At 38.1% G+C, this 14,224-nt stretch overlaps 1 pseudogene; it reads right to left on the minus strand.

Annotated features, from left to right (window-relative positions):
• Positions 1–9,195: 9,195 nt before the first annotated feature.
• Positions 9,196–9,850, minus strand: LOC147461219 (uncharacterized; annotated as a pseudogene).
• Between the last annotated feature and the right edge of the window lie 4,374 nt (positions 9,851–14,224).

The following is a 14,224-nucleotide window of genomic DNA, read 5'->3' on the forward strand; positions in this document are numbered from 1 at the left end:
CTTCGCTTCTTTACGCCGCCGCCACGGTTGACCACCACGATGAAAAGAGGATTTGTTGATGAAAAATCCTCAATTTGCAGAAGTTATCATGGTTAAGATGCTGAATTTTAGATATTTTAGGAGAGGTAAATGAAATTGTAACATAGAAGCAATAGAGAGAGACATGGAGAGGGTGTATGTATGTAGAGGTTCATAAAAGAACTATAGGGATGAGAGAGAAGGGTAATGGTGAAGAGGGTGGGAGAAGCCATGGAAATTTCAGGTTTGAGTGAGGGAAGGAGAGGGAGGGATGTGTAAGAGTGAGTAGGTGTGTGGAAGGGTGAGAGAAGACTAAGGGCTACTTGTGAGAAAAGTGGGCAGACTGGGGTCCACTCAAAAAATCATAGCTCACCGCTGGTAGCTCCAAAAATCATGAAAACATTTGAGGTGATTATTCAGAGCGTGGGCTACATTTTCTCTTTTGACCACCGCTCCAAATTCGGAGTGAAAATAGGTGCCAAAATTCTCACCAAAAAGCCTGTTTTTTATGCCTGCAAAAGTCTTTTAGTGGCCCCCTCCTTTGTTGAATTTGTACAATGCATCCAAGAGTGAGCCCCTCCTTTGTCATATTATAATACAAAGCATTCAAGTTGCCCTTGACCCATGCATGGAGGAGGATTATTGGTGAAATAAGAAATATATACATGGTGGGACTAGTGTATGGACTATTCATGGACTTTAGCTCAATGAGCACATGGTGTTAGAATAATGAGTAAAAATAATAATAAAAATATGGAGGAGTTATGGATATGGAAAGATATTGGAATCATATGATATGGTCCCTCCTTGAATTATTTTGGGTGAAAGAGGAAAAGGTATGCAAGTAAATAATATAATAAAAGTAACCAATGAGTAGAAATCAATTTTTTGTTTTCACGAGGGTGAGGGTGAAAATGTGGGAGTGATTTGTATAAAAGAAAAATATGAGGTTAGAGTATGTACATATTGGCAAAAAATATAATTATGGTGTAAGAGGATGAAAGAAGGTGTACATAGGTTTAATAAAACACACACCTAAGTAGAAATATTTAAATAAAATATCAAAATAATTATAAAAAATCCCTATATTTAGGCCATATATACAATGAAATATTTACACACAAAGAGGCCATAATATACTTTTATTTTTTATTTTTTATTTTTTTTTTGGCTCAACTAGCCCAGTGACTAGCTAGCTGAGGGTTTTTAAGAAGATATGGGAAAAGCCCCCTAACTCACACACGCCTATGTACAATAAAATGGTAGGGATAGCCATAGCGTTTGGGTGAATTTGGTAGGGTGGAGTAACTAAGTATAGCAATTATGGAGAGCCGAAAAACGGCTATCAGTAGGAGTTGAGGCGAAGAAATATTGGGCTTTTGAGTTTGCAAATCTTCTAAGATGTTGTAGGGTTCCATATTCTTTTCTAATGGAAAATCGTTGATACCGATCTCCCTTCGCCTTGACCTCTGCTTCTTGCCTCCTTCCTCCTTCTTTGACTTTTTCTTCCTCACCTTCCTTGCAGGTTCTGACTCTTCATTCCTTGTGTCTTCATCCTTGTTGTGTGCTCTTGTGCACTTTTCTGCTGGCATAACATCAAAATGTATAGGGCTCACCTCTATCTCCTCTTCCATCTTTATGACGTTTACTCCTCTCTCTTCCTCCACTGGTGGGACAGGAGGGATGTTTGCCACTGGAGGTGGTGGTGGTCGACGAAGAATTTGCGGGGCTTGAGCATGCTCTTGCTGCACCATAAGCGGAGGGGGTCTAGGAGGGTATATGTCCCCTGGAAGACTTCGAGGGTGAGGGCAATTATACATGCCATGACCAACTTCATTGCAATTCCAGCATCTCAACTCTTGTGCTTGACGTCATTGATTGCGAATCCCTTCTCTTGGTTGTCGTTGTTGGGGTAGGCCCTGCACTAGATTCAAGGTGAGACTCTCTAGTTATTGAGTTAATCTTTGCAAGATCTCTTGTTGTGATCCTTCCCCTATTTGTGAAGTTTGGGCAAGAGAACCCCTAACTTGTGCTCCCATGCTTGGTGAAGAATCCCTCTCAATGACTTCATTTAGGTCCCTTGTTCTATGTGCTTGAAAATTTAACTTCTTGAATTTGACCATGGCCACCTCACGTGCTTCCTCAAATGTTGATGGGAATTTTAACTCTGCCTTGGTCTTCAAAATTGGATACAAGCCAGCCATGAACCTATCTTTCTTTAGAAAGTTTGGTGCACCACCTTGGTTTTGTAAGGTAGCCTCCCATCTATCCCATAGGTTAAGGAAAACGGCCTCATAAGATGGGTAGTCTTCAAGGAATACCTGTTTATGTTGAAGTAGACACTTCCAAAGACCCTCTGGAGTATCTCCTTGCCCAAATTTGGCAAGAAAAATTGCACGTAGCCTCTCCCAATTGGTTTTGTTTTGAGGTTGCAAGGCCTCGTACCATGCCTTAGCCTCCCCTTTGAGAACGAGTGGAAAAGCACGCAGCTTTACCTCTTCTTGATCTCTCCCAGAGATGAGGTGTGCCATCTCCAAATTATCCAGAAATTCTTCTGCATCCTCACCATTTTTAGAATGAAAGGTAGGAAAAGTGCTTGACATTTTTACAATACAAGGAGGCTTGTGTACCACAAAGTTTTGACTACGATGAGTGATCACATCAAAATGAAAATATATACATCAAGTGTTAGTTCATAATTTATCATAGGCAAAATAAAAGGGTTGATTGAGGCATTAATTTCATTAAGGCGAGTGCGTCCAAAAATTATCCTAATGGTTGCTTGAAATCTAAATTTTGTAGCAATGATGATGTGCACAGATTGACGAGCTATGGGTGTAAAAGGAGAAGCAGCTCCAAGTTGGTTCATGTGACAATGTGTTCTCCTTTTTCTTTCTCTTGAAGAAAGTTTCCTTTGAGTGGATCGCTATCTAAGCGCCTCTTTTCCCTGCCTCAAAACAAAATAAAAACATGGACATCAAATGAATCATCATAATTAATGAATGGAAGAATGATGGGATTTGGAGATGCCAATATTTCACCAAGTCTTTCTGCTCCAAACATTAAAACAATGCGTTGTTGGTAAAAAAAATTGCGATCTACACAAATGTTAATTCTGATGCGTTGTGAAAAATGAAAAGCATATGGTGAAACTCTATTGTTCATGAGGAGAATAGAAGGCAATTAAGAAAGTTCCTCCGTGGGGGCACCACTTTTATGAGGGCGGATTTTTTGAGATGGGGCTCAACTCAAGGCTCCCACCAAACAACCACTCCGTGAGACCCTAAACACGCATATTTCTTAGGGGCACCACCCTCTTTTATGGAGAAAGAAGGAAACCAAAACAAACCATATACAACACACACACACACACACACACACACTCACACCTTCCTTATGTGCTTCAACACAAAATGCCCTTCAACCATTCAACACACACTCCTTAAGCAATCCCTTTGAACACTGCACAAACTCACATGCAAAGATTGACCTTCACCATATTAGTGCTCATATACTTCCAAGAAAATCAAGCACAAAACCTCAAAACTCAAAACACCATAATGCACAAATACTTGACAAATCCTTTCCTTTCCCAAAAGAAGAGACTACTTACACACATAAGGCGACATGCATAGAGAGCTCTTCTCCATCTATGCAGCCCCAAGACTTACTTACACACAACATAAGGAGAGAAGCCAAGCAAATAGACACCATGGTGCACCAAAAACTTTCTCAACAAACAAGAAACCCAATGAGCACAAAATATGAGAAGCTGCCAAGATATGCTTACCAATTTTACATGCGTTTAGAGAAAAAGTGTGACGACGACACCCTAATTGCAACAATTTGTTGATCAAACCATGAGATAGATCATTGAACTTGATATCCTTGCTCTCATATAAAATCTACAATCCTTATTTAGGGATAAGTATGGTAAGAGAAATGTTTGCAAGAGAATGGTAGCAATAGCATATTGATGCTCTCTCTATGGTGCGCGCCGCTTATGATAGCGAGCTTAGGAAATGGATAGGGAGACAAGAGGAGAGAGAGATTAGGGCTTCCCTAACCTTAGAGGAGCTTATTTGCAGCAATGGAGTAGGTGTGTGTATTTTTGTGCTTGCCAAAGGGCCTTTTTATAGTTGTACAAGACCTTGGGTTAGGTTAACACTAGGTTGGTTACCTAACAGGACATAAAAGTGTCCTTTCAGGGTTTTGAAAAAAACGTCCAAAACCATAGTAGATCCACTCATTTTGTAAAATCCTTTCATGAGGTTATAGTTCAGGGCCTACTACACATGGAAAAAATAAGAGACTTGTAAAATTTCTCATCTTTTGGTCACACCAAGCCTCCAAAGTTGATGGACCAGTACATGTTCGTCAAAACAATCATTTCTTACGTTTTTTTGTATAAAAATAAGATTAGGGATTTTTGTAGGACTTGAGATAAATTCCCTAGTTAACTTCAATGGGTTGGTGATCAGAACATATGATTGCTTCTCACTCACTATTTTTTGTTTTGCCAAAAGAAATAGGTACAAAAAAGTTGAATTTTTACCATTCTGCAAACCTATCATCAAAGTTTCTATAGCCACGCTGAATACAAATAATATATGCATGTTTTCTTAGTTCCCTATTGTCCTTTAGGTTCATAAGGAGCCATGGAGCATGTCAAAATAATAATACATCTCTTACCAAGGGGAATCTTGGGGACAAAGATGAAGTGCTAAATTCAGCAAACTATGAGTTCTAGAGTGGTATAGAATCCGATAGAAACTATTGAATATCTAGCAAAATTTGATCCTTATGACTAGATATGGTTACTACCTACAAACTGCATATAGTTTTCACAAGAAACTAGCAATATTGAAAAAGCTATACTTGATATACTAGAATGTTTCATTTTCTTCTATAATAGAAAAAATCAACCATCATTGTGTACTATGCAAAATAGGGTATTAGGTGCCCCAAAACTCAAGGAATATTAGCTTTATGTTACAATATGGGACATAGAAAATCAAAACTACATTTGGATATCATGAAAGCCACCAAAAAAATCATAGAAGAGCTAAAATTGGTTAAAAAACAGGATTTGATAATTTTTGTAATTTGGTCATAGCTTACAACTTTAACATTTATTTCTCCCTAGAAGCATCAGGACATGTTGAGGACTACTAAAGATAGTTCTCTAGCATTATAGACGTCACAAACATGAATTCTAGAGTGGTATAGTTGCAAAAAGTTGAAAAAGCCAAAAACAAGACCCGTTTTTTCACACAGTTTAGGTTGTGAAATGTTGTGCAAGGACAAGGTTAAAGATGGAATTGATATTCCAAAAAAATGTCGAGTTTTTTTCAGCTCATGAGACAACTTTCTAGATAGATAGCACCTCAAAATCCATTTTGAAACTCTTGACATAATTCAAGGAAAATGGTCACTTAACAGGACATAAAAGTGTCCCATTACCAACCTAGTGTTAAACTTGACTAGGGTAGGTAATTAACCATAGTTAGGTTCCCTTTTGACCATTCCTTCAATTATGCAAATAAGAGACTTATTTTTTCATTAAAAATATCATTTTAAGTCGTGGAGGCTCCATAAGGGTTGATAATGTATGTGGGCCCCACCATGATGTCCCTCCAGTGGCTCCTGCAGAGTGTCCCCATCCTGTTTGTTGTGTCTCTGGAAGCATCTTGAGCCGACCCCTCCACATGCAAGTGGTTTTTAACTCCCCATTGGTATTTTAGAATGTTGGAGAAGTCAAGAAAACTTTTCACCTTTGTGGTTTACCTGATTGTAACTTTGACCTGCAGTAACAGTGTCCGCAGCACCTTTTTTCACCATAACTTTCAGTCTGTAACTCAGAATTGGGTGTTGTAAAAGGAAAAGTTGACCTTCTCAAAGTGTTTAAGCTGATTTTGGAGTGTTCCACAAGTATACCCACGAGCTAAGGCGTTCAAGATGCATCCAAAACACCTTTTGAACCAAGTCTCCTTGTAGGGGGCCCTTTAGCATGCATCCAAGGTGTAGCATGCTTTTTTCAAAAAAGAATCCACCTTAAACAAATGAGGTAGGCTCCATTAAAGTTTGATTTATTGGGGATATACATTATATTTAAGATTTGTTGACCAACACAAGTAAATGATCCAAGAGTTGGGTCACATAGTGGTGGGGAAGGGAAGGCCTACAAAGTTAACCTTACCTTTGAGAGAAGATGGGTATGATAAGTGCCCATAAATTATTTATTTACAAATTATGGGATGTAGATAGCTATTTAAATTAGTAAAGGTAATTAGTTAAAATAATATGTAGTAAAAAAACTAGGAGAGTAGAATTAAGTTTACTATTTACATTTAGCATGAAGAGAGAAATATGATGTAAATGCATAAAGATCTAAGAAGGGTAAGGTGTTTGTATGGAAAAAGGCTATTACGGAAAGAGAGAATGAACACTAGGTTACAACTTTGATAAAAAATATATACATTTGATTAGAAATGTAGTTCAAATGCAAGGTTACCATTTAACGCTACTCATCATATTCCTCATGTATAACCTTTGACTTCAGCTCTTTACATAGCAATGCAATCTTAGCCTCATTGCAACTTGCATAAAGACCAGCCAGAATATCCCAAGCCTATTTTGCAAATTTTGTTGAACAAATGTGAGGAGTAATAATGTGCTTTACAAACAATACAATCAATGTTTGAACTTGCACATCCCTTACATGCCAATGAGCCTGCTCAGCCGTATGCAAAATAACTCTAGTAGTAGCAATCATGCCACCAAAATCAGCAACACCCTCAACATCGCCTATATCCACAAAACCAAGACGTACATCACTGCCCTGCACAATATTCCAAGCACCCTTTGACACAAGAATATGTTGCATCATGTAAACCCACATAGGGCAATTGTCCCCATCCAATCTATCCTCGACAACAAACATCTTGAACACATTTGTGTTGTTGTTTGTTAGCCATGGTGAATGCCTCCATCGATGTCAATTGCCCTAAACAAGGAGAAATGAAGCGAGACCAACACATGCTATATAGCACAACTGGTAGAAGATTGTAATGACCCATTATGCAAAAAATGACACTGACAAAAATTCCACATAAATGACAAAATTGCTTCCACAACACTGCCTATAGTGGAAACAAAGGCTGGAATGAGCCCAAATAAAATTTTGAGAAAAATCAACTCTACGAGTAGGCTCAAATCATTTGTTGACTTTTGCTGACGCTCACCAAAGCTCTGAGAAATTGAAGAAATTGAGCAAGCGTGTACTGGAGATGTTGGCAACTAAGCCCAAGAGGACGCAACCTACTCTGATACCAATTGTTGGAATTAGGGTTGCAGGGAAACACACACAACTTGGAGAAGATGAAGGAAGCTCAAGGCACACAACAAAGAGTGTATTCCTCAGTGTGCAATGGAAAGATGAGTTAGCCCTCAGTGATGGGTGTATATACAATGCATGGGGGAAAAAGGCTCCTAATGAGGTAAAAATGCCCCGGAGGTCCGGAGTGTATTCACACACATCACTACCACATGTATATGGTAACATTAGGTGACTTCAATATGGTCACCGCTATATAAGATATATGGAATTACTTAGGCCAAGTCATCTAAGGGAAAAAGAAACATAGCTAGGAGGAGATGTATGAAAAACATTGCCTGATGGATCTTTCAGAGGATTTTGGTTTTACTTGTTTAATAATCAAGTGGGAAATTGTTTCAAATCTGCAAGGCTGAACATATTTTATACGTTAGTAGACTTGGTACAAAAGCACTAGTTGGTCAACTGTAAGGTGGACTCATCTCTCCTCTTGTCTCATCGCAAAACAATGATTTTTGAACTTCATAAAGGTGAGAACAATTTCATATTTGGCTGGCCTCATCTTGATAGCTCCTTATTTAAACTCCCATCAGTTCAATCAAAGGTTTAAAGCAAGTTTGAGTCTGCTTTTTCTTCGCATGCTAATGCATTATAAGGCATATGATAGAATACAGTGGGATTTCCTTCTTCAAACCATGCAAGATATGAGTCTTGGCAGAAGATTCATTAGATTTGTTCACTTACTTTTTGGAAATGCCACTGCTGCTAGAGTCTTTTTCAATGGAATTTTGACTGATACTATACCCTTGCACAAGTCTATTAGATAGGGTTTTCCTTTTTCCCCTTTGCTCTATGCTGCTACATATGATGCCTCGAGATGGCTGGTTAAGGAGGGACATGCTGCATCAGGGCAAGCACAAAGGTAATTCTATTGAAGAGGCATTTGATCACCTTTGTCTTTAGAAATTTGTAGATGATCCCAACGCATTAGTGAGGAATGATAGCCACTCAATTGAAATTTTTTGGGAGTGCCTTAACCTCTTGCAAGTGATTCAACTATCAGCCTTTCTAAAATAGATTTCATAATTTTTAAAGTCTCCACTCCACTCATACTCTCTCGGTCTAGATGCAAACCTATCCAAGAGGTGAAATTTTCAGATTTCTTGGTATCACTATGGGGTTTAATGTATTTTTCAACCAGAGGTGGAGCTAGGTCTTAGAGGATTCAAGAACAGATTATTTACCTAGAGGAACCACCAACCTAGCCTTTTAGCTAGGGTATTCGTATTAAATCATTACTTACTTTCTTCCCTTGTCTATTTTTTAGCATGTTGGTAGCCCTCACATTACCAACTCAACAAAATCTTTACATTGGCTAGGAGGTTTCTTTGGGGCTACATTGAATTTCAATCATTTTGTAAGGCCAAGGAACTTGGATGATTGGGCATCCTAAACATCCAAATAAGCTAGCAAAGAAAATGGATTTTGAGATCCTCTACCTCTTTAGATTTTTGGGCACTATGAAATTTTGAAGCTTCCATGAAATGGTCATGATGAAGAATTGAAGCGTGAATTTAGAGTTTTTATCAGGGCAAAAGATCACCATATTTGTGCAATTGGGAGTCAGGCTACACCAAATCATCACACACACACAAGAGTTTTGAGGTGATATTGGTTGTTTCCAAGAGTGATGATTTCATGGCTAGATTTTTGGTCTTTTTGAGTGTGTCTTTAGCTTCAAAGGTTCTATAAATCACTTGATTGTGCTTCAAACCCTCATACTCCACAAGGCCCTATTTGCATTGCACACTTCTTGATAGTGCACATGCATTTCTCTTCCCTCATTTAATCATCACTCTCTTTATAATTACAGTACATGGTGTTTCCCTATTGTTAAAAGCACGATATTCCCATTTGACACATTGTTAAGCTTACTTGCAGCCCCTCTTTTGGCATCACTGGAATTGCTTACAATACAATATTCCAAAATGTAAACATCATTGTTCACCGCGTATTCACCTTCATAGTAACACCATATTCCCATCACATGGCTGTATGTGTGCAAAAAATTGAGCAACTTACCTCTCTGTGAAGATTGACATATTTGATGCAAAATACACCATTGTAATGCAAGACTCTACTCATAAGCTTCCATTCTTTAGTGTCCACATTGTACACCTTAGGTTTGAGGTCTGGGTCATGATGTGCTGCATGTAGCTATCTAAATCTAATGGCATCATAAATGCAATGAAAGAAGGCCCTTCGATAGTTCATGGGAGTCGAAATTTCCCATCTACATCAACCGGCGATGTCCAACATGTACATGCCAGTGCAAATTGCATCTGCCATTGTGGTCCCAATCACCCATCATGAAGATAGTGCCATCGCCACATGCTATGCCACAATCATGTAGAACCCTAAGAGGTACATAGGCAAGAATTGGGGGGATAGCCTCCTCCATGTCTAGCTATTATTTGCAAGTATGAAACAAAGCATTAGTTTTGTGTGTAATAGGGGTATATCACATGATGGCATGCATCATCTAGTCGCACATGTTTTATGTCATGTAATGTCTATTTGTATGTAATTTTATTGTGTTTGTGTGTACATGCATGCATACTATGGATGCATACATGTGTCTATCTTTTTGCATAAAAAAAGCACTCGATCAAAATGAACTCAGAATATATATAAGATCATGGTTTTTCTGTATGCAAATAAAAAACCGAATAGAGAATATTATGTTCTACTTGTGCCATGGCAAGTTAGGATGGGAATTGGTTGAGCTACAATATTCTAGTATGGAGAGGTAATGAGGTCTTGTCAAGGACCTCTTTGTGTTAATAGCTTGAAAGCAATCAAAGGTTTCTACATCAGAGAGTTGATGAAGCAAAACCAATCCATTAAAGAAAATTGTGCAATGTTCCCGCCTGGTGAGTTAGTTTTAGTTGTGAGGCTATTGCAAAGCATGGCCTTAGATGTTGCCACCAAAACCTGCCCCGAGCATGCCATGGTAGTCTAGGTAGGATGTAATCCAAAGTTAAATAGTTAACAATAGTTAACAAATCAAGTTGCTTGCATCGTCAAAGTCAGGTTGCTACATTTTGTGATTGTTTGTAGCTAATTCAAGGGTAAGCAAAGGGCTAGATTATCTTCTCATGCACTCATATGCAAAGATGGTAGACTACAATGATGGAAATGTTTGTCAAGTATTTTGTGCAATGTCTATCAAGTCTTATGTGCCCATTGTTGTTGATTGCCCTTCTCCAACATCACGTCACATAAAAATTAGAGAACATTGTTGTTGTTTGCACACCTTGCCCCTACCCCATTCCCACCTTGCGTTGTGCTACCCTACTCTTGCTTTGCGGTTGAGGCAACCCTGCTTTATGTAGCCCGTTCCGTGTCGTTCATAATCCTGTAGCATGTGACATGACACCTTGCTTCTTTGTTCCATCCAAAACGTCCTTAAAATTCAAAAGATACAATCATTGGTTTTGTTGAATTGGACCGTCGATCCCATGCTTTAGCCTTGTGGTATATAAAGTGGGGAATGCGAACCTACCTTTTCCTAAGCACTGCTTGGAAGTCAAGCTTGATTAGGAAAAAGTGAACCAATGGGTATACTAGATGAGGGAGAACCTCACAATTTCATTACATTAGGAAGAGGATGGATTTTAGAGGGGCCTCTTTATTTTCCATTGATTATGGAGGTGATTAACATTTTGACGAATAGGTACACTCCATGTGTGCAAAAATGGTGGGTGTGTAAGAGTGGGCAAAGGATAGACTTTTCCCCCCAAAAAGAACGTGAACAATTTCATGATTTTTGACCTTCTAGAAATCCTATATATAGTCTTTGATTTGAGCGGAGATTATATATTTGTGATCTACACATTGAGCCTTTCCATAGATATGCTACATATTATGGTTTAACCTGCCATTAGATTTTTAATTTCATTTTGGGGAAAACAACTTGAACTCAAATAAACTAATAGTCTTGAGTGTTTGAATTCAAAAGCTAATTTTTGATCGTTTTCTTAATTTTAAAGGTTGACTCCCTTAAACTACCAAATAAAGAGGACCTCCTAGACCACATTCTCATCCTAATGAAGTACAAGCTAGTGAAATTTCTCAATCTACCGTAAGCCCCCAGTTTCCACCACTACAAGGTAGTTATGATAAATTTCTACGATGATAAAGTTTGGACAATAAGTTAAGGGTGTACCTCTTGAGATCCAAGGGTATAAGATAGCCTTGGATTTTCAAGTAATGAATATTGATAGATCAGATGTGATGTTAAGTTGAGAATGGCTGCATGGGTTAGGATCATCATTATGTCATAGCTATGAGCATAATGTTTGAATCCAATGGTGTGTAGGTGTTGTTGTTAGGAAAAAAGGATGTGCCTATCTCACCATTACTTGTACAACCAAGCTTGAGAAGATCTCTTCTAATGATAGAATAAAAGAACTTTTTTTGTGTTACTCTTTGTGTCATTTTTTATCAAATGTTGATAATAATTTAGTTATGGTTAAATATTCCTCAATGCCACATGCTTCTTTCTCTTCCGTTCCTTCTATTGCTACTCCTTTGTCTCACCACAACAAGCAATTGTTACTAGTAAGTTTAAGGAATATTAACTACATACAAATATGTATTTCTAGAAGTATTACCACTTTGGCTACCAATGATATGTTTTTTGGAGCACGTCATAGGTATAGTTGTAGGTACTAAGCCCATTAGCAAAACACCGTACACAATGAGTCATTCTAAGGCTATTGAGGTGGAATGCTAGCTTTCTGACTACCTCAATAGAGGGTTTATTAAACCTAGTTCTTCACCACATGCATCTAGTATTCAACTTAGTTCTACTCAATCTCATCTTTTATTTTGTTGGTGAAGAAAAAGGATGCTCATATGTGCATGCGCATAGATTACCGTGTCCTGAATACTAAGAAAAAGAGTATATATTTCCATCAATGGATGAGTTGTTTGATAAAATCACCCTTGCTTCTATTTTTATAAAAATAGATTTGGAAGCACAATATCTTCAAGTGAGAATGAGGCTTGCTGAAATACCTAAAATTGCCTTCCAAAAAGGTTTGGAAATTATGATTTTTTGGCTACTCCTTTTGGCTTAACCAATATGACATCTAATTTCATGATGCTCATGGACCTTGTCTTGAAACTATATCTAGGCAAGTTTGTCTAATTTTTTTTACGATGAAATCCTAGTGTATAGTGCATATGAGGAAGAGCACTTAAAACACTTGCCTAGTCTATCTCTCTCTCTCTCTCTCTCTCTCTCTCTCTCTCTCTCTCTCTCTCTCTCTCTCTCTCTCTCTCTCTCTCTCTCTCTCTCTCTCTCTCTCACACACACACACACACACACACACATGTCATCTTTCTCACACGCTGTCTCTAACCACCACAATCTTTATCTCTCTCCTCTACAAGTGTATCCAAGATTTGCTAATGAGATTCTTCCTAAAATAATTCTTTGCCCTAGGCTTTCAATGGTTTGTCATAGGAACAAAAATTTTGGCATGTAGGGAAGTCACTCTAAATCACTTCCTCATTTTGTCCTTTCTGTATGGGCTAGTTGAGAGTGTTGTGTCCAAGGTTCTTTTGCTCATTGATCTGTCTACTACTCAAATTTAGGAGATATATCCTCCAAAAGAATTGCATTTACTTGAGCAAGTGCCTTCATTCTCCCATCATTGGATGAATTACCTCTTGCATTTATAGGTGGATAATTAACAGTTGGAATTCCCCTTTCATTCCTATGTTTGCACAATAGTTCACATGCAAGTCCCTGCCTGTGTCCTAGAGTTCCATAGTAAGTACATGGCTCCATTGGATTATTTTGTTGCTAATATTGAGATGCACATTCTGCCAATTCCCTTGCTGAAATGTCTTTGGTGGACCTATATTCTAAAATTTGGTCATAAAGGGTTGTGGTTCCACCACATTTTCCCCTAATTTTGTGATATTTTCCTTCCATGAAATTAGGATTATAATAATAATTTTCATTATCATGCCCCCAGGCTCCCCCCGGGTCTCTAACATACCTACAAAAATGGTGGTTTGGAGGGACTTACACATGGTGAAGGTTGGATCTCTTTTAACTTCTCTAGAATTGGTATGTTAATGTTGGAGGTGTCTTCATAATCTACTTTACCATTTTTCTTGCTCCCTTTACTCTTCTGGTTCTTTGGATTAATATTTTTCTTTTCTTTTTTTTGCTTTGCACTCATGTATCTTCTTCATCATATTTGTTTTTGACTGCTCAACTGAATCAAAATCTTCCTCTTCATCTTGATCCTCATCAAAACCTTCCTCTTTTGAATCTGCATCCTGCTTGGATTTGTTCTTCTGACTCTTCTTTGCTCACTTGTCCCATATCTTATTTTAGTTCTCATTGCTGCATCCATCAAGTTACCAAAGTCCCATGGTTGGGTGAGAGGTGCATGGCTTGAAATAGCACTCTTAATGCTTCCTAAAACCTCTATAAAAGTAATCACCCAACTGCTCCCAGGATGGTCTCTAGTTTCCTTACATTGTATTCATTAGGTTCTCAAGATGTTGTGCATAATCTTCCATGAATAACTTTTTTGTTTAATTTTCTTGATCTTCTTTTAAGCCCTAAATCTTGCAAAAAATCTACTCTTCAAGTTATCATAATTTGGAAAAATTGCAATTCCGTACTACATGAACCATTTCATGGATTTCCCGTGAAGTGTGGCTAAAAAATTCTCCTGCTTAATTGCATCATTATATAGCACATCATACCCACTTGAAAACCACCTATTCTCAAACTACCCCACATCTGGCTGTCAGCATCCTAGGATTCTATCCCACTGTATT

Source organism: Adiantum capillus-veneris, chromosome 3, assembly GCF_014529385.1.
Source record: "Adiantum capillus-veneris isolate H3 chromosome 3, ASM1452938v2, whole genome shotgun sequence".
Classification (NCBI taxonomy): Eukaryota; Viridiplantae; Streptophyta; class Polypodiopsida; order Polypodiales; family Pteridaceae; genus Adiantum; species Adiantum capillus-veneris.